This window comes from Heliangelus exortis, chromosome 1 (assembly GCF_036169615.1).
Source record: "Heliangelus exortis chromosome 1, bHelExo1.hap1, whole genome shotgun sequence".
NCBI lineage: Eukaryota > Metazoa > Chordata > Aves > Apodiformes > Trochilidae > Heliangelus > Heliangelus exortis.
The window spans coordinates 57,620,693-57,641,712 of NC_092422.1; the positions used below are offsets into that span (position 1 = coordinate 57,620,693).

The following is a 21,020-nucleotide window of genomic DNA, read 5'->3' on the forward strand; positions in this document are numbered from 1 at the left end:
ATCCAGAAATCTCAGATATCGGGACAGTACTCAGAGATAGAAATGAGAGCATATTGTTATTTAAAATGCTGTGGGTTCTTTGTCCTAACCAGCCTCAGTAGCATGTAATTTGGGCTTGTTTTACATAAGTCTAAATCGTTTTTTTCTGTTGGTTTAGCTGGTAGGTAAGTGAGGTACTTACTTTTTGTATTGTAAAAGCATTTTAGGACCAGAGCACCTATGTGCTGTCTTTTGTGCTCCATGTTTTTCCTCAAATCCATTTTCATTGTGGATGCTAGTAAGGTTTTGACTGAAGAAAAATTGTTATGCCAAACCAAAAGCTTCATTGGGAGCCCTCTGGATGTTCATTGTGATAGTAGGAAATGTCTTCTTTTCTGTAAGAACCTTTCTTGGTTTTATCTGGAAGGTTGTCCAGTGCTCTTCCTCTGTTGAATCATCTCAGACTCTTTTTGGGGATGATTTAGGTCTTAGCTTGGAGGCAGAATTGTTGGCTTCTGCATGGATGTTCTCTGTTGCTTTCCACAACAGTATCAGGTATTTACATGCATTTTTGGGTTCAGTTTTAAGACTTTCAATGAAGGAGTGGTATTATCCCTATTTCACAGTGCTTGAGCTGCAGGCTGAAGTGTCTGGAGTCTCACACAGCTCCAGTGGCCCTCGCTTGGAGCTGTGAGTGCTAAATATGCTGCAGAGCAGACTGGAGCTGGGCTGTGGTCCTAGGGTAGGTTAAGCCCATTGTGGCAGTGCAGCAGCAGTCACTCCTGATACTCCTTGCATATTCCTTTCCCTTCCCTTTTTTATCACAAGTGCTTGGCAGACCCTGAGGTGAGGTGGTGCAGAGAGATGGGATGACAGAAGCAATCCTACCAACCTGCTTGCTCTCCTGCTGATTTGGCTTGCTGTAGGGATCAGATGGGAGCTGGAACTGACCCAAAGTGTGGGGATAGTTGCAGTGCTGCCTCAAATTCATTTGAATTCTTGTGTAACTCTTGGTTTCTGAGCAGCTGAGGAGACGGGCAACAGATCAACTCCATGAAACAGTAACTTTTTAGTGGTTTTGTACCAAGGCTGTGACAGATAGAGGAAATTAAATTTTCTGCTGTAGCTGTCAGCTGGCTTCACCATGTAGCATGCAGTTTGCTGGCTTCTTACTGTGCCTTCCAATACCTGCAGTACATGTCATGACCATCTAAAGGAGGAGATCTTGTGAGCTTCTGGCTCAGTGGCAATGCTAGTGAAGCACTGCCCATCACTGCACCAGCCTCCTTGTTTTGCAGACCCAGTTTATTTTGTATGTAAATTGCGAACCAGGAGCCAATTTCTGAAGTTGCTTTTAATCCAGTAAGTGAAATGATTTGCCTGAACAAAGTATCAAATGGTACGACACCCTATATGGTAGACATCTGGGTCCTGGGAAAATGCCCTTACAGGCAAATCCTATATTAAGGCTTCATGATTGAGCCTTTGGCCAGCCTTGTCCTACACAGAGTGGGGATAGTTGTTGAAAGAAATGGTAGTAGTTGATTATCTTACATTGAATATGCACTTCATCTTAACATAGATGTTAAAAACAGGAGGGGGAAGCTTCCTGTGGCAGCATGGTGACATGTGGGAGCAGAACTGCTGTCTCTTCTGCTCAGCTTCTGCATCTGACCCATCAAGGTATCTGCTGGTGGTGGTAAGCTCATGTTTCTTCTTTGTGCCAGCTGGGAAGAGATGGGTGCATTCTCAAGTGCTGCATTTTCTTAGTATTTGTTGGTAGCAGAGGGATGATGTGACTTGGCTTCTACATCAAGCTCTTGACAACCGCTTCTGTTTCTCCTCTCCCATTGTCCACCTATTGTTGGCTTTGTTTTCCCACTTGGATTTTGAGTCCTGATCTTCCTCTGCATGGTTGCAGATGTGATTTGTCTCCCCGTTTCCTTTCTCCTGTCATTCCTAGCTGAGCATCAGCTGTTTAGCCCTGATTTCCCAGGTCTCGGAGACAAGTCAGTATTGTTTCTGCTCAAAAAGATCTTTTTCTCTCCATTCTTGCTACATTCTAGAGGCAAATTCTGATGCTGGTCAGTACCTGAAACAGCAGAGAACTATCCCAGAAAAAAAAAAATGGGATTGCTTTAGTCTTTAGAGGTTTCAGTTTGTTACAGCGGAGGCAGTGATGGGCTGAAAAACTGGTGGGGAAGGGAGGGTGCAGCTTTGGAGCTGAGAGCTATGGTGGATGGAAAAGGAGAAAGCATGGACGTAGGCATCTGAAAAGCAGTTTCCTAAAATTAGGTGAAACTGAGTCTTGGCAGTTGCTTTCTCTTGGAGGCTCCCTCTCTCTTTTGGCATTAGTGTGTCTGAACTGTGTTGGGGCTTTCAGGAAGTGCTCTGCTCTCTGCTTTCCAAGTGGACTCCCCTGTGATTCTGACGTGCTGAGTCTGTCCAAAGCCACGTGTATAGGCTAGTTTAAGCAAGTCAATAAAATAAAGCCAGAGGATCTTTAACTAGTCAAAATAGTGTTTTTTTTTTTTTTTTTTTTTTAAATTTTTTTTCTGGGGGACAGTTTCCGGTACATTTAGGAAAAAAATTTTGATTGAGAGGGTAGAGAGCCTTTAATTCTTCTCTAACACAAAGGGTGCCGAATCGTTTCAAGGTTTGGATTTCCCAAAGTTGAATTCTGGTAAGCTTTTTTTAAAAAAATTTTATTTAGGTGTCATTTCTGGTAATGCCAGGATAGAGAAGTTCTGTACAAAATACTGATAGTGAAAAAGTAAAGCATGAGGCACATGCACTACATGAAAAATCCTGGTCCAAATGTTCAAAGTTTAGGAAAGCTTCAGAGAAAATGAAAGATCTGACAATGGGCAGTGTTAGCACTGAGAGTACTGCAGGCTGCTGATCTGCAGAAAGCCCTGTCAGACATCTACTGGTGTCTTCTTGCAGAGGCTTTTAGTTAAAGTTGGGGTGATGTACTGCAGTGCTCAGCACTTCAAATAGGGTCTTGGTGGTTTTGCTTCATTAGTGGAAGTCCTGAAGCTGGATTGCATTCCACCTAATTGCTGCCTGTAGTTACTCTGAAGTTGGAGTCTTGTTCTGGTTGTAGGCAAGGCAGGTTTCATCAAGGAGTGTCCTCACTGTCTACTGAATACTAATGGTTTCACTAGATGAACTACCCCAGTGAGGTAATTATATTTTCACAGCAGTGTCTACCCTCAGGTAACTGTGGCGATGCTTGAAGTAAGGTACATTGAGGTTTGTTTGAAATAATCCTGATTTTAATATTAAGACAACTTTCTCATCTTTGTATGTTTCTTTTGCTTCTGTAGAATAAGGAGGCTTTGTAGTCCTAAAGAGGAAGCCTCAGGTGCCCTTCTTGAGAGTTAATGAAGGACATAAAATTCCTTTCTCAACATGAAACTCTCCCCTCTTTTGTTTTCCTGCCTGTTTAAAACAGTATTTCCAAGGGAATTATGCAAGCAGATGCAGCCTGCCTGTTGAGGCAGTGAGCTGTGGCTTATTTGGTAGTCAGGTAACTTCTTGCTCAAGCATCTTGCAGGGAGCACAGCTGCTCACCTGCTCTCTTGACTTGACAGAGGTGTGAACAGAAGACCTTGGCCAATAGATGGGGTGACAAGGTGGCACTGGGAAGAGAGAGAAGCCACATAGGATGGTGTGGATTAAATTATTTGGAAAGCAGTAGAAACATGGAGCTTCAAGTGGTGAGTTGCCATGAAGCAGAACTTGCATTGGTTTGGTATGATGCAGAGTTTATATTGTGGTTTTATTTGAAACATGTTGTAGTAACTCCTTTTTAAAAGATGGTGTGAAGTTAGAGATTATGGTCTGAAGAAGGAATGCTTTTACAGCTGGTAAAAGGTATTGTGGAAGCTACTGCTCTGTGTTTTAAGCACAGCCTTTGTAGCTGGATTTGTTGTCCAAGTACCCTAAAACTTATTACATTGTTGGGCATTAAATATGAAGAGTATGTGCTGTACAGTATTGCTTTATCAGATGTGTAGTAATGGGCACCATGCCAATCTTGCAGAGGCTTGTGTAAAACAAATCAGGCTTGAAAGACTAATTGCACAAGAAAAGCATTTTCAGTCTTTTCTTAAAAACAAAGTGCATTTAAATTGTTATTTTATGAGTCAGATTTGTCTAAAATCTGTATATTTACTTTCAGGGCTACTGAGGTTGCTTCTAAGAGGTTAAAAAGTTTTATTTCCTTGGATTAGTTTGCTAAGATCTGTGAACTCTTGGAGTTCTTGGAGAACTCCAGTACTGTCCTAACTTGTTAACTTTGCATTAGGTTGCTTGCAATGCATCTGAAAGGGTTTCACATGTTTAGGAGACTAAAATTTTTTTTCTGAACACAAGCCACCTTCTTGTTATGTCTTCCATAAAGATAACACACTTGCAGCTTTTTGGGAGAACATAGTATTGCTTAAAAATCTCCAGACATTTTGTGGGAACTGCATCTTTTTAAAATAATTGCTTCTGGAGCATTCTGTTTGAAATATTTGCTTAATTTTTCATCTTTCTTCTAGAAAGACATTTTACTCCCCTATATTTTCTTTTAATTTTGCATTTTCCTGCTTCCAGCATCTGATGTCTCAGAGGAAACAGTGAGACTTTGGAAATCAGAGTTTACAAACATTTGTTGATTGGGAAAGAGGAGGATACACCTTGCAGGACCTTCCAGGAGAGATATGAATTGGCCAGTGTTGTGTAAAACGCAGTACAGAAAATAAGCTTTACCATCACTCTTCTAGGTACAGGGGACAAACCTGGTATTGTATGTGGAAGCTCTGATGCTTCTGAAGGGGTATCAATAGCTTTTTCAGCTATTTTGTTTCCTAAGAACAAAGTCTTGCTGTAATTGCTTTCTGTGTCACGTTGCTCTTCCTTGTTGCAGTCCTAATCCAGATTAAAAGCCTTGGCCATTGACCCCTGCCCCAAGAGCAATCCTGCAGTGCACAAACAGCTCTCAGTGACAGCTTGGTGGCTGCAGAGCACTTCACTGTTTCCCATTCTCACTCGAAGGGAAAACCTTTGCTTTTATTTGAGTTCAAAAGCTATCTGCAGTAGGCTTTTTGATGCATGATAGCCTGTGGTACCTGGTAATTTCTTATCTTAAGGTCATAGGCTCTACTTTTGGGTGTGGTTAGACATACACTAAAGCTCCTCTTTTGAAGCTAAGCGAGGTGTAAGGAGAATTATGTGCCTTTGCTTTAAGATGCAAGGGAAATGAGAGGCGTGTTGCCTCTGGCATGGCTTAATGTGATACCTGCTCTTGCCATGTGCAGAACACTTCAGTGTGGGGTTTTCATGTGAATTGAACTCTGAGGCTGAATCTTTATGATCACTGTCCTAGTTACAGCTTTTAATGCACAACCTCTTACTTCTGTATTTCTTTAGTTCAGCTGGGAATTTGATGCTTCATTGACATTTTCTGTGTTAGTATAAATGTGTGTTTTAGGGACTTATCTCATGTGTATGTTACATTTCCAGTGTAGTAGGACTCTGGTAGGAACTAAGTATCTACTCTGATTTCACACCTAAATGGGTGAGCTCTTAAGAGCGATGTTAGTCACATCAGTGACCTTGGTGGGAGTTTCATCTGGTTTTTTTGGGTGGTGTTGTAATGGAGGTCACTATCTGAAAAGTTATGTGCTGTGATTTCTGCTTGTTCTGACAGTACTGTAGCTCCATGTGATTTGGTTGTTATTCTTTCTTCATAAAGTGTTATGTAAATTACTATTTCAGTTTCAAGTGCTTCCCTGTGGGGATTTCAGTTACACTTGAAGCCTCTTCCTTAACTCAGCATACTTTACTTCATGTCTGAAAATTGTGAGCCTCCTGAAAAAGTCCCAGTAGTATCAACTGGCTCAGCTCCACAGTATCAACTCTGAAGATGGGTCAGTATAATAATCCATAACTTGTTCTTCTAGGCTGAGGTTCATTTTCATGGTTTTTAAATAGCAAAGATTAACCTGGGGGGGAACACCCCCCTTCCCCTGGTACATAATATACCACATGAAATTTTTATAATAATGTTGTTCTGTGCCATGAATTTAATATAATGGTATAGTGATACATAGAGCTGTTTCTTATTACTATCCTTGCTGTCATTTAAACCTAGATGTAATTGCTAGCTAAATTAGAAGTGGTGTGTCTAGTGATTTTTTTATTTTTTTATTTTAAAGTGGAGTCTCTAGTATACTGTATTTGCATTTGTTAATGATGAATACAGTTTGTTGCACATCTGCTGTAGCTATGGGTGGCCCTCATGAAGTGAAATCCTGATAGTCCCCAGTGATACAGTCCTGCGACTTCCCAGGTGTCAGGTCTGCAGACTGATATTGTGGAAAAGTAAGGTTGGGTAACTTTCTGCCAATCAGCTGGCTCACCCCTTTGATTTTACCCCGTGGCACTAAGGGGAGGTCTGTGGGGTGCATCTGTGGGAGACATTGTCAGCATCCCTTGGGTAACAGGATGCGGTTGCAATGACCTAGGAAAAATGTTTTCTTAAATTTCTGGCAGGTAATTTTTGTCATTGTAATGTTTTTGAATCTTTCAGTGTGATTATTCAATTGCTGAAGTCAGCTTTTAAATCCTGTATTAACTGCAAAACAGTCTAATGGATCGTTTTGACAATTTGGGGAATAAAGGCTCATTATTGTTGCTGCAGCAGTGTTTTACCAAGAAGTTTTCTGTAGTGAGTAAGTTAGCATAGCAAACTTTCTTTGTGTAGCTTGGCTTTGGAGATTAAAAATGTAGGAATACCAAGGATGATGATGCAGGTTCAGATCAAAGGCATGTTTACCTCATTATCTTCTGAAATAAGGGTCTGTAATAGGTACCTAGGAGAAAAAAAAAGGTGTAAAAACTGTGGGAAGCTATGCATGGTTCCTGTTAAAATCTGTTAAATCTTCCAAGCTTCTGACAGTCTGTAGCTGAGGAGCTTCTTTGAGGAATAAGGGATGGTATCTGTATCACTGTATATTTAACAGCTCAATGGTTCCCTTTCTATGGCTTTATTTTTTAACAGCCTTCCAAAGCTATTTTTAGGTTGTTTTACCTTCATAGCATTCTATGTTAGTAAAATGCAGGGATAACTACATTTTATAAAAACTTCCTTTTGTTTGCTCAGCTGCTGTATGGCTTACATGACGTTGTACAGCACAAGTATACCTTTGCTGCAACCCATATTCTCTTTCCAAGATAAAGACTTCTAGTTTATTTACTACTTCCTTGGATGCAAACCATTGCAATACATGCAAAACAGCATGTATTTCTGTACCCTTTCTTGTTTAATGGTATCGTGGTGGACCAGAGCTGCTTTTAAGTTAGAGATACTGTTGGAGCCATCTGTTTATTACCTCTCTTTTGTAATTTTCCAGTACTATTTCCAGCCTTTAGTGATGAGGTTTTTTTTTTTTAAATCCGAAGTTGTTAGTTGACTGTCTTTTAGCTTGTCAGTGGGAATAGCTAATTTAAAATTCATTTTTATGCAAATATATTGACAAGGTTTGGGGGCTTTATTATTTTTACTAAGGGTAGTTTTCTCATTTGTTACGACTGGATTTCTCCTACTGCTTTAATTAGGTCATTCACAAGCTCATATGGTAGCTGCTTGCTTCGACTTCCTTGAATAATTTTGTATCCTCAACAAAGTACACTCTTCGTGCCTCCTGTGAAATCACATGTAGGTTGAATAGTGTGGGTCCTAAGTCAGAGCCCTATGGGACACTTGATACTCCTCTCTTTATGAAAATAGTTTGCATACTGCTGTTGTTTTGTCTTGAACACTTCTGAATCCTCAAGTGGAGGGTCTAGCTGACACTGCTTTTATTTAACCAACCTCTGAGGTGTATTTTCAAAGAATATTCAGATATGGTTATATTAACTAGACTACTCTGTGTTTGTGGCCAGTTGCTTCAAGGAACATAGATCCTGGGAAGATTACTTTCATCTGCCAAAGCAGTGTTACTTGTTTTCTATTTCAGTTCTGTTCTTCATTATAGCTTTTATCAATACATCAGACATTTGCTTTACTGGCTTGTAGTTCTCTATCTTTTTCCTTCTTTCCTTCCTTGATGTTTAAAGGCTTGGTTCATGTTTGCTGCTTTCCTGTCCTCTGCTACTGAGGCTGTGCCAAGTACTATGTTGCATGCTATAGTTAGAATTTCAATATAAGTAGAATTTAGTATCTTGAGTTCTTTGATCTAATGGGTATCATGTAGTCCTGGCAAATCACAAAGATATTGTGCTTTGTCACTCTCTCTGACTGTTCTGTGAGTTGTAGCATTGAGGCAAATTATATTTATAGCAATGCCCAGGAGAAATGCTGTATTTAGAGGAAATTGAGTAGTCTGCCACTTAAAGACTTTAACAGAAGTTATTAAAAGAAAATGAGGGAATGGACTCCATCTGAGTTACAGGTACATGTATTGACTCTCCTGTCAGCAGAAGAGATGAATGTCTGAGGTTGATAGGGTCTCAGTAATGAGTGGCATGGAGAAAGGGGGAAGGTTGTTTTGTTTCTACTTGCACAGGAGCTAAGGGCTACTCAGAAAATGCAAGTAAATGGCAAGGTCATAACCAACAACAGTAGGTCATTCTTCACAATGAGCTGTGCAAATAACTTTTGAGGGTTTTTGTAGAAGTTGAAATTGCAAGTGACCAGAGAAGTCTAAAAAATCCATTGAAGGCTTTTAAGTGCAAATAGTCTGAAACACAAACTGTTGGAAGAACATCTTCATGAAGTATTACTATGTAATATTTACCTTTCTATATTCTTCCTTACTGGCAACTCTTAGATGCAGGTTTTTGGGGCTGGGTAGGCTATCATCAATTTTCTCATTCCAGAGGTGGCATCCCTTAGGTGCTGCTTCCAATACTGCGTGGCCCTCTGCCAGAAGCTCTTGTCAAGAGGAGCAGCTCTATCTCCTGGGTTCTGCTGCATGAGCAGCACTTACCTGTCTGAGGCACGCTCACTCAATCTTTGCCAGTCACTGAACTGTTTTAAAAGCATACTTGGTAGCATACTTGAGTCAGAGGGTCCCAAGCTCTGGTGCCTGCAGACCGACACATTCCTGACCCTACAGGGCATCACCTACCACAGGCATGGACTCCTTGGCATTGGCTGGCTGCCAAGAGGATACAAGATAGGAACAGGATATCCCTGTATGGCTTCCACTGATCAGATGGTAGCCAAAGCTTGCTCTGTTCAGGGTCTGCTGTGGAAATCCAGGACCTGCCTTCTGTATCAGGATGCCAGCTCAGGGCCCAAGGCAGCACTGGTGAGGTCATATGTGTCACAAGTGAGAGGCTGGATTTAGGAGTTTGTGTTCTGGAGGTGGGAGTGTTATGGAAAGGTAATTGAAGTTAGGGTGTTTACACTGGAGAAAGCGATGGCATGAAGCCAGAAGAATCCTGGACCATGGAGATAGGATTCTTTGGCCCAGGATTGTTGGGCCTGGCTGCTCATAGGAACACCTCTAGTTGCCCTTGTCAGCTTGGCTACCCAAGCCCATCATACAGCCTATCAGCTGATGAATCAGAACTATGAAATTCTTGCAGTAGCTAGTCTCTTGGGCAAATAATCTTTATTTCTTTTAGATTGTGTCCCCAGGCATTACTATGAATAAGCCGAATTGGTGTGGGTTTAATTTTTGCTGCTTGTAACCTTTTACTGCTTGTTATATTTTATTAATATTTAGAATGTGGAAATTTTTAGATATTCTCATACCTTACAAGTTTGAATTTCTTATAGGAACCTATTTATGAACATAAGCATGGTGCTGGATGGCTGGGGAACAATTTTTTTGGTTTTGTGGCCTGTTGGAAAATATATAAATTATGTTTTCAGGGACCTCAGGTGCCTTGACACCCAAGGCCTTTTTCTCCCAGACATTGGCTCAGGTGCTGATCTTGTCTAGTACTGAGCTGGTTTATCTCATGAACTTTCCAAGAAACTTCCTGCTTTTTAGGAGAGTGATCAAGGGACTGGAACACCTGTTTTATGAGGAAAGGCTGAAACACCTGGAGCTGTTTAGTCTGGAGAAGACTGAGGGGATCTAATTAATATTTACAAATATCTGAAGGGTGGGTGTCAAGCAAGAGGTCTCTTTTTAGTGCTGCCCTGTGATAGGCTGAGGGGCAATAGGTACAAACTGGAACACTGGAAGTTACACCCCAAGATGAGGAAAAACTTCTTATTAGAATGGTGACAGAGCACGGGAATTGGCTGCCCAGAGAGGTTGTAGAGTTGTCTTCTCTAGGGACTTTCAAGGCTTGTTCTGATGTTTCTGTGTGACTTGCCCTAGGTGGCCCTGCTTTGGCTAGGGAGTTGGACTCTGATCCCCAGAGGTGCCTTCCAACCCCCACTGTTCTGTGATTCTCTGATTCTTCCTTTATTAATTTTCTGCCAGTTCAGCTGCCAGAAGGGGATTGCTGTGGGGATTAGCGATCCCCTGAGTGAAAGGAGTATGAGGTGATGTGGGAGAAGGGAGTGTGGGTGATTTTCCTACTGAAAGCTTGCCCTTTGTGGGCTTGCAGATTCTGAGCACAAAGTCTGCCTTGACCCGTGCCACATGTCTGGCCCGTGGGTGCCTGTCTGCCTCACCCTTCACAGGGATGACTTGGCTGCTGGCCTGGCAGCATTGAATGTTGTGAAGTTGAAGGCTGCTGCATTAAGTTGGCTTTGGTTTTCTGTTTTCCTTGCCCAAAGATGCTGGGCTCTCCAGCTGCTCTGCCAGGGTGGTCTTGACAGGCGAGGCTGTCACCAGAGCAGGTGGTGGTGAGGCTGGTCCCTACCTCCTTGATAAAATCCAGTGCCTGCTCTTTCAAAATGGGTTTTATAAATGGTGGAGGGTGCTGGATCCCATTATTGCAGGTGCCTCGGAGAGAGAAAGAAGTCCAGCCCTTGGCTTCTTTTTAATAATATTTGTACTGGCTGAAATGAAAATGGTAAGCCATGAATTCAAAAGGGCTCACTTGGGAGGTGCTGTAGCTCAGGAGGTGTGCATGCAGTTCTGGGGGCTTGTGCATTTCTGCCAGCTATTTGGGAAGCACTTTTTTCCAGTTGGTGATTCTAAATGAAAGCTTCAGCAGGCTATATGGAAATTGATTAAGCCTTTATTCTTCATTTTTGATGCTTTCCAAAGTATATTCAGGAAGCAGTGGAGATTTCTGATAAATGTTTGTTACCAGTGTTACCAGAAGGATGTAATGTTCCACTTTTATTATTTTTTTTCTTCCTTGCATTTCTAAGTTTATTTTTTTTCCCTCTCCCACTTTTTACCTCAAATGTCTCATCATGCTTGGTCAAACTCTGAGCCATGCCAGAAATCTCAAAATAATCAATTCCCCTTTGCTCTTTCCCCTTCAGCTGCTAAAACATATTTAGTGTTACAAGCATTTTCCTGTTTCTTCTGTTAATACATTTATTTTTAAAAAGTATGTGTGCACAACAAAATGAGACTCCTGAGCATGCTCATAAGCAGTAGGTGAAACAGTGTTTGAGGTCAGTGGGGCTGCTTTTGTGGCTTGTGCTTTGTCTGTAGTTTGTCCTCCATTGATGTTGAATCTGTGCATCATCTGATCACTTGGCTGTATGCATTTGTTCCAGATGAAACGTGAGCATGTGATAGCATTTAACTTGTGGTTAGAGCACGTGGTAGTGTAGTAAAACAGCCAGCAGGCTATTTTAAGAGGACAGATGCTAACCTCATGTAGTACAAAATCTTTTGCAGTAAGATGACTCCTTTCCCCCACCTCCAGCTCTTCTTCTCTGACACGCTCTGGGTGTGTCTATTTTTATGAATACCGCTCTTTTAAAGCAAAAAATCTGTCTTGGTGATCTTACTATGTGTTTGTGATACTTTGATTTGATGATAGTGACTTAAACTGGTATTTGGCTACTATTTCCCCTGTTTCACAAATAGAGAGGGGGACTGAAGGTAACTCTAGCTGTTTTGGACCCACAGAAATTTGTTTTTCTACTCTTCCCCCCCCCCCCCCCCCCCCCAGTTTTTTATGATGTAAATTAAGCTTTTTGCTTCATTATATACACACCTTCATACAGTGTGGCTTTTGAAACTAAGCCCATACTTCAGAAATAAATTGAGAAATGTTGGCACAACATTTATCTAGACAGAAGGCATTTGAAATCAGTTATGGCAAGCCATCCTGCCTGTGTTTTTAGGTAAGAGTATGCAGATGGTCACAGTTCAGGTAATGTGTACTTGTTTATTTTAGAAAATAAATCTAAAATTCAAGTATATAAAAAGGAGACATCTCCCTTCCTCATGCTTCAAGCCTAGTTGCAAGTTTCCTGGACATGTCAACTCGCTCTGCCTTAGGAACTGTTTTATTCTGAGCCTTAAAAAAAATTGTGTGTGTCACTACTGAGTTAAGCATTGGGCAAACAGCAGTTTTAAAACCACACATGGAGATTATTTGATTCTGAATATTTTCTGTTCAGGATCTGCTTTCAGACCCTGGCCAGGCAGGGCAGACTGGATAGTCCTAAGTGACTGTCAGTGTTACTGCCCCTTCATTTTGATTTCTGCCATGACTGTGATCTGGTGTTCTCAATACTTTCAATTAGCATCAAATGTTGGTCTGGTGTTTATGTGGAGTGATTTTTTTATATGGTTGTTTTGTTAAGACTTTTTCTTAACTTGTTTCTTTCTAATTTATTATGGGGAAAAAGGAAAAATCAGGAAGAAATCGTAGATGTATGAAAATGATGGAGCCAGGATATATGTTTATACTTTAAGATGGTAAACAGTTTGCAGATTCCAATGTAGTAAAGTTGCTTGGAAATATAGCATCTGTCTACAACATTATGGAGGAGGAGGTGATTATCTGCCTGTTAACTTTACCTGGTATTCATGGCACATCCTCCAAAACTTGAGAAGACTTCTGTTCTCTGTGCTGCTGGATGGGTTTGGTGGAAGGATGGGTGCTGAACAGCATCTGAAGTAGCAGAAGCTGTGGGATGGAGTAGTTTTCCAAACCCATGATTTATTACTATGATTTGAAAAAAGAAAAAAAAACAAAACCTGCAGCTACCCAATGATCAGCTGCTCTCATTACTTGGAATTGTTCACACCTAAGGGTGATTATAGTCTTGCAAAGTTGACCAGTTTATACTGCTATAGCCGATTTTTATTAAGACCAAAATCTGCCTTTTTTTTACCTTTTTTTTTAATTGCAAGTTATTAATAAACTAATTGAAACTAATTACTAGCTTCTGTCTCCTAGGAAAAAAAAAAACCACAACTGACTTCACAGGCTCTCTCCTGCTACATTGATTTTAATGAACTCTTCATACAAGAAGAAACTGATTCCATTAGGTATAAGCATCTACTCTGAGGCACAATTCTGCAGTAGATTTTAAGCATTGTTCTTGGGGGGAGGGAAGGGTGATGTGGGGCCTAAAGTGGCTTTTCTTTTGGACCCTGTTTCTTCTGGTAAAGTCTCCTGTTAGTTATGTGGATTTTGCTAGCTTGCTTTTGTTTCTAAAATTTGGGCCAGCTTTTTTATTAGTTGTTGCACTGTACCCAGTCCCTGTGACCTTTGAGGCTTTTAGTCTACTCACACCTTCAGCTGCTGGAGGAGTTTGTCATCTGGTGTCGAACAGAAATGCTATGAAAGCAGCATCCCTTTTAGCAGAAGGTTGCTGACACATGGCAATTTTTTATGATAACTGTGCTGATAAGCACCAGAAGTATGTGGTTCTTTTTGTTATAGGGGCAGATGACACTTGCTTTCAGGAAGAAAAATATTTAGTGACACTTGAGAAACTTTTTGTTGGTTTCTTGTTGAAGGAGTTCTGTCAGTGCAAATATTTGAGGTTTGACTAGGCTACTAGGATGCTATTAGGGTACACAGCTGGTAGAGCACAGAAGTCTAAGTGTAACCCATCAGCAAATTTAGGAAATTAATGTAATTTGTAGTTAACTGAGCATTTAGTCTGGGATCATCTGAATGTACCATTGTTACCCGGTACAGCAGGCCCATCATCAAGGCATTGTGCTTTCAAGACAAGTGAAGTACTTGGGTCAAATTTATTCCTCATTCAAATGTTGGTTCTTTCACTCTTAGGAATTGGACTCTTGGGAGAGGGACAAACTGGTGTTTTCAGTTCTTATTTCTAGAAAGAAAAGTTAGTAGGATATCCTTCACCTGTTTCTTGTGTTTTTTTTCCTAGAACATGTGACTTTGTTTAATATGTCCTTGTTTATCAGATATGCTGTCAGTGTATTACTGTTTCTGCACTTACAAGACAAAACTGAATTTCTACCATTTGTATCACAAATTGCTTATTCATAGCAGAGCTCCTCTCTGTTTATCTCCAAGTGTGTATTTCATGGTGTTGAGGGTTTTTTTATTTTTTCTGGGTCCTGTGTGTTTTTGTTCTTATGCATAATATTCCTCATGCATTTTGGCCTTGATTTCCCCAGCTGTATTTCTGATTTATATTAGGAGTGTAGTTTACATGATTCTTGTCTTTGTATATCAGAATGAGAGGTGAATTTTACTGGGCTGAACCTTCCTTGCAGTATGTTTCTAGCTGAGTTTTCCTGTTGGAGTGCCTCTCTCTTTTTTTTTTGGTACTGGAATGTGCTTATGCAATTGCTTTGTTTCAGCTAAACAAGTGTAACCTGTTGCATTGGCAAGTACGGAGGCATCTCAACTTCAGTGTCCCAGTCAAATTTTCTCTAGTAGTTTCATTACAACAACTTTTACTTGGCATGTAGGTCCAGGAGTGTGAGTCTCCTTAAGCATTAAAACTCAATTTTATAGAGAGAGAGACACACACACACACACACACACACACACACACACACACACACACACGTGTGTGTGTGTGTGTATATATATATATATAAATGTATGTATATATATAAATACACCACTGAATGTCTCTTTTTCAGTGGCAGGTAAGATTATTATTGTGTGGTGTTTATATATAAGATTCAAAGCCTACAAAGTAATTTGGAAGTGACTTAGAATGAGTATGGGAGAGGTGAGTTATTGTTTTGCTGGGCAGGTAGAAATTTGTGACAGGCTTATGTTTTCTTATGTGGTTATAAAAGTATAGGCAGTGTTAAACTTTTATTTTTTTAAATTATATCTTTGTTTGGTACTACTAGAAGTTTATGGTTAAAAATACTAAATTCTGTGTCTTCTTACTAAAGAATTCATTTGAGGATAACTTGCTGTGTTACTTTCTAAAATCAGACAGATTTGGAAAGCTTCAGAAATTGTACAGTTCATGTCCAAAAAAGGAACTTAGTATTTCATTGTGCAGATTTTTTTCATCCCGTTTTTTTTTCTGGGATTAGTAAAAAATGACTTGTATATGTTTAGTTCTTCCAATGTATAGATGTTGACTTTGAAGCTGTGGCTGGGTTAAAATGCTAAGTAGCATTTGAAATTAATGCTCTGCAGAATGATTAGTACTTTGCAGCTGGTTTGAGCACAATTTTTGGAGCTAGAAAGCTTTTTTAGGCACACTAAAAGGATTTTTTTTTTACCTTTATCCTCTCCAGATTTGCATAAATGTGTATTTGGATACATGCACTTCCATATACATCTTTATTGCTGGTTGTGTATGCTTTTGTGGATAATGTTAATCTTAAATGTATTAGTAGTTGCAGTAATAAAAGCAAACTTTCTAGGTGATATGGTGATCTTTGGAATGATTAAGATTTTACTTTTGAGTAACAGTTCTGTCTGAGAAGTAAATTTATTCTGTATCTCAAGTGTTATACATTCTTTACCACTGAGTTTTAATTTCTCTTGTGAATTGTTACCAAATCACACAGAAATCCTGCACTGCTTACCTGTTCTCCCAGTTATTTTCAAACTTTTCCTCTTGTCTCTTTAATTTTTGAAACCAGAATTTTTTTTTAACTCTCCCTTGTACCGTGCATACTAGATTTAGCAACATTATGGTGCATAGAGATTTCTAGAACATTTGTAATCGTCTCCACTTCTTCCCCCCCTTTTCCCTTCCTCTCTCAGTTGTCATAGTTCCCTGCTTTTCTTATCTCTCCTTTTACTGCCGTAGCTTTCAGATGATAATTCACAGCTCAAGGAACAGCTGCTGCATAATAGCTGAAGGAGACTCAGCATCACTGAGAGCTGACCTAACCTGAGGATAAATGAAGAAATTCGTGTTTTGCATGTAGGCTTACCTACGGGATCTTTCTTCCAGCTTGGGTGTACTGGGTGTCATCAGGGGTAGGTGGACCATGGGTGGCCTCCGTGGCTTCTCCTTGCCAGATGCTCTGGGGTTTGAAACACCTGGGGCTGAGATGAAGTGAGGTGTTGGAAGTTCTTAGGCATGGGTTTTTTGTGTGTGTGGTTTTTTGTTTTTTTTCCTCTTCTCAAGAAGGTCACTGTGTTTCTAACTGTGAGTTGCCTTTTTATTTTATCTCCTACCACTTGTTTATTCATGCTCATGAGGCCAGCAGCGCTGCAGCCTGTCCGCTAGGAACAGGTGGAGTGACACGTTGTACCTGCTCATGCTGTGCTTTGCCAAGCCACCCTGCTCATTTCCTTTCATTTCCTCCGGGTGAGTGAGCCAACACTCTCCTAATCTTTTGCACTAGGGGCCTGAGGCCACCAAGCTGAGCTAGGAAGTGTCCTGCTGGTTTACTCCACACAGCTTAGGGGTTACAGCTTGTTTTGGGGCTGGCTGGTGAGGATGCATTCCTGTCTCTGCTGCACAGATGTCTGGGCTGCTCCTTAAGTCAGCTCTTCAGCTGCTGCAGTGTATGGTGCAGTGCTGTAAAGAAAGCTGTCGTCTAATTTTTGTCAAACAGATGCTTCAGATGATAATATACACTGGGAATACTATACCTATATATATATTCAAGATGCTGGTCTAGGAAGGAAATACTTATGAAGGAAAAACGTTTGTTTTAGACTTAACCAGTATATGAACTTTTGTTACTATGGCTGTTAGATGGAGACATATTTAGGCTCGGGGGGTTGAAGGATGCAAGCAAGCTAATATTAGCAGAAGACATATCTGAAGAAAAAGTGTGTGTCTGGAAGCCTGGCTAAACCACCCCTGATTTTTTATTTTTTATTTTTTCCCCCTTGTCTCAAGTCTACAACTGGCCTTATCAGGATATAACTGGTTTCTAATTTAATGGGCTGAAATGGGGGAAAATAATAGCATAAAGGATACCTAAGGTCTTGAAAGTAATTGGAAGAAAAGAACACTGCTGCAGGCTTTCTGTATGCCTTAGTCTGCTCTTGCCAGGTAAATTCTCAACCTTAGTTTATTTCTTTTTCCTGGCACTAATTCCTCAGTTTTTCCGGTTTCAGTAGATACTGGTTGTTGGGGGGGATATGAGGGCTGAGCATTGCTGTGTTAGTTTTATTTCCTTACTGCTATTAGATCATAAATGCCTTTTGAACAGAAGTCTCCATCTACTGAGAGTTAGTGTTTTAGGTGACTTAAAATTACCTGAATATATCACCATGGCCATTTTGAATGTGATAGAGTTTAAAAGCATGTACCCAGAAGTCAGTCTTATTTTAAAATGAGAGGATGGATTTGGTAGTTGAACAATCAGTCTGTGCATGAAATGTATGTCTAAGACAATTTGTTTGGTGTTTAATAAATGTTGGTGATGGAAAAATCAATGTGTCATGAAATGAATTTAAAAAATGGCTAATAGGTTTTAATATAATTGCAAATATAGACTGGTTGCAAGGTGTGGGGGGGTTTCTGGCATTGGTAGTCAACCATGTTGTTTAGCAGCTCATTAATGGCCTGGAAGAAGACATAAAGTTCTTAGCAATACAGTTTGCAGCCGACTGAAGTCCTTGGGGCAAAAAATGGAAGCCTAGTTACTGAAAGCCAGGCTTTTATTTTGGGGCAGTGTGGAAAGGGAAGCCAGGATCTGTGGAATATGCAGTCATCAGGATTTTGTAGTAAGTGTCCTGTGCCCAAAAGGACCAGCATACCCCTGAGTGCTATAGATCCCATAAAACTCCTTGCTGTTCAGCAGTTTGGTCTGGCCTGCTCACAGGGTCCAGTATGTGCCTGGGATGTTGATGTGTCCAATGCTGAAATCCAGGAGACAACAAAAGTGAGAAAGATGTTAGAGGCATTCAGGGATGAGCCTGTGCTATGTTTGAAGTTCATTGATTCTGAGCTAATTACTTAGAAATTGTAAAGTGTTTCCAGTGAGGCTTCTAATACAGTTTTGGTCTGTATTTAATAGGTGGATTTTTACGTTGATTCTTGCATAATATGTAACTGCATGGGGTCAGTTCTATGGAATTTAAAAACAAAGCTGGTTTATTTAAATAGTTTCTTCCAAAGATTTGGCTTGGCTGGGTCCTCAGCTGATGTGATTTTTGATGGTTTTATACTTTCATCCTGACTCATGTTTTTTTCTGTCTTGGATGAAGGAAAGGGTTGGATCAACAAGAGAGTAAACTACATGATAGGTGGGAGTCTGCAAAATTTTTTGCCTGGAAAGCAAAGGTGTATTGGAAGTTTTTCCTTGCTTATCATCTGTTCATCTATATATGCCTGTCACAATGTTTAAAAGATAAATTTCAATATTTCCCTGGTAGTTTCTTAAAGGTTTGCATTTTTAGGTTTTCAAGAGCTGTTGTAAACATGTACAAGTCCAAATTCACTTTGTACTTCTGACATTATTTGGGAAATTATGCTAGGAGTATAAATGATAATTTAGCCTGCACACCTTGAAATGTGGTAATAGTGTACAATATAAAAATGGCTTTGCTTGATACTGGGATCTCAGTTCAGCCTTGGAGTTTTCATGTATGTTGTAAAACAAGCAAACCTCCACTAAGACAGTAGAAGGATGTGAGTATTTGGTAGTGGATTTTTTATGTTGTGAGGGTTTGTGGTGTTGAGTGTTGCTTGTTTGTGGTTTTTTTTTTTTTTTTTTTGGTTGGTTTTGGTGGTGGCTTTCTTTTTTTTTTTTTTTTTTTTAAATAATGAAGTAGTTGAGTTCATAAAAAATTAGCCTCAGAACTGTAGAGCACCTGAGCTTTCCCCCTCAATTTTTATGTCTCTAGGTTAGTTTAACATCTGTTATGTTGAGAGAAAATCCCTCTGGAGGATGTCACGTGTCACTGCCCCTTCATCAAATGGTGCTGATAAGCATACTGGCCACCAGTGTGCTGAGGGTGGCTTCCTGTCAGAATTGCTCTATGTAAAATCACAAGGAAGCAAATGTTTCTCGTATCCTCCCATTGTGGTGCTTCCTGTGAAGCAGCAGACTGGATGTGTGTCCTGGATACAGCCCTTTTTATGGCACTATATGTGTTGGGATGAGCCAATCAGATCGTTCATGGTATCCCTATAGTCTCAGGAAACGAGGCTTCCTTGCATCCTGTTGTTTGCTGGTTAGCCTGACTGTGGAGAGCTCTTGGCTCTGTCAAAATCCAGAATGAAGGTGAGCTTAAAATGGATTTAGGATTTTTAAATTTTTTTTGTAAATTTAAGCTATAGCTTGTAACCTTTTCTTAAACATTCCTTTTTTGAAATAGTTCTCTCTCTTTCTCTCTCTCTCTCTCTCCCCCTCTCTCCCCCTCTCTCCCTGGTGCTATTCTGATCCAGTTCTGGTGTCCACCCAAGTGACTGTGTATATTGTATTTCCTCTTTTTAAGGCTCAGGGTCATTATTTGATGATTTTGTTCATACTTTTAGCTTTCTTGTTTAAAACTACCACAATAAGCATAAAGCTAGTGATCAAAATTTTACATTCCTGATGCTTTCTTGTTACTTAACAGCTTAATTTCCCCTCTGCCCCCCAGTTTGAGCAGTGGTTAGGCTGATAGTGTTTGCATTTAAGTCAGGTTTAATGTATTCTGCTGTCACCTTACTGGTGTATTTTCTCTGCTCTATTTATTACATTATTAATAAAACTTCACATACCTATTCTTTCTATAAAACTGGATTCTCTTATTTGTTTAATGTCTTTTCTGTGCACACAGTCTTTGAATACTTCCTCATGTTTGAGGAGAAGCCTGCCAAGTTCACAAGAGATCCCTGGTCGCTCCTTACACCTTCAAATAGAGTAGCCTTTGCATTATCTGTAGCCCGGTGAAACTTGATGAAATAGTTATTTAACTTATTTTGAGTATTAACATCTTGAGTATATTAGTGTTTGACTGCTTGATTCTGCATCTGTTTTGTGGCATTGCTCTCCTGAGCTGTATTCACACTACCTGAGCTTGAGGGATAACAGCACCTCTATAGCCAAGGTAGAGCTTCTTCTCACAGGAGCCAGAGATGAGCTCCAGTCTGAGAAGGGGAAAAAAATGTACATGTTAAATATCCAAGTACCTCAAATACTGTGAATGCTTTGGGAGGTTTCTTTTCTTACGGAATAAAATTACTATTAAATGTTTCTAAATCTGCTTTACCTTTGTCAGTGTATCACATAACGTATCAGAACTGGTATAGCAACTCCTTCTGTGGTTTGGATAGCTTTCATGAGAATTTTCACATCTCTTAGGTCCTTTGGTTTCCTTGTCCCTTTCCTCTCCTGTGGAAATACAGATTTTTCATCTTTTGCCTCTGAAGGCTGCTTTCTGTGGTACAGATTTTTTGATTATGCCTGTGGGATGGGTCTGTTATTAAGAAAATAAACAGGGTTTTGTTGACGTTTTAGATAAAAACTGCTACACTGCAGGAAACCAAATCTCTTTGTTTCTTAAATCAGTTGAAACAACAGTAATAGCTGTTTATTATTATCCTCGTTCTAGTCTTGAGCAAGGGAATACTGTGATGCCTTTCAACCTATGCAGAATCTATCGCAAGACCTGTTTTCATGAGACTTTGGATGAGTGTTTCCATTACCTCAGGCAAATATTATGGGTCTCTTTTTTTTTTTTAATCTCCTTCTTTCCCCCTGAAAATCCAGATGTTTAATGTCATCACCCAGTAGTTGTAAGTTACTGGAGTGTTTTCGATGAGATAGTTTGAGGCTTGGATCCCTTTCCCACAGTTAAAAAAT

General features: G+C 40.0%; 1 protein-coding gene across 7 annotated transcripts in view; it reads left to right on the forward strand.

Annotated features, from left to right (window-relative positions):
• The window catches only part of ARHGEF7 (Rho guanine nucleotide exchange factor 7), a 122,749-nt gene that overhangs the window by 28,414 nt on the left and 73,315 nt on the right, over positions 1–21,020 (forward strand). The window lies entirely within an intron of this gene.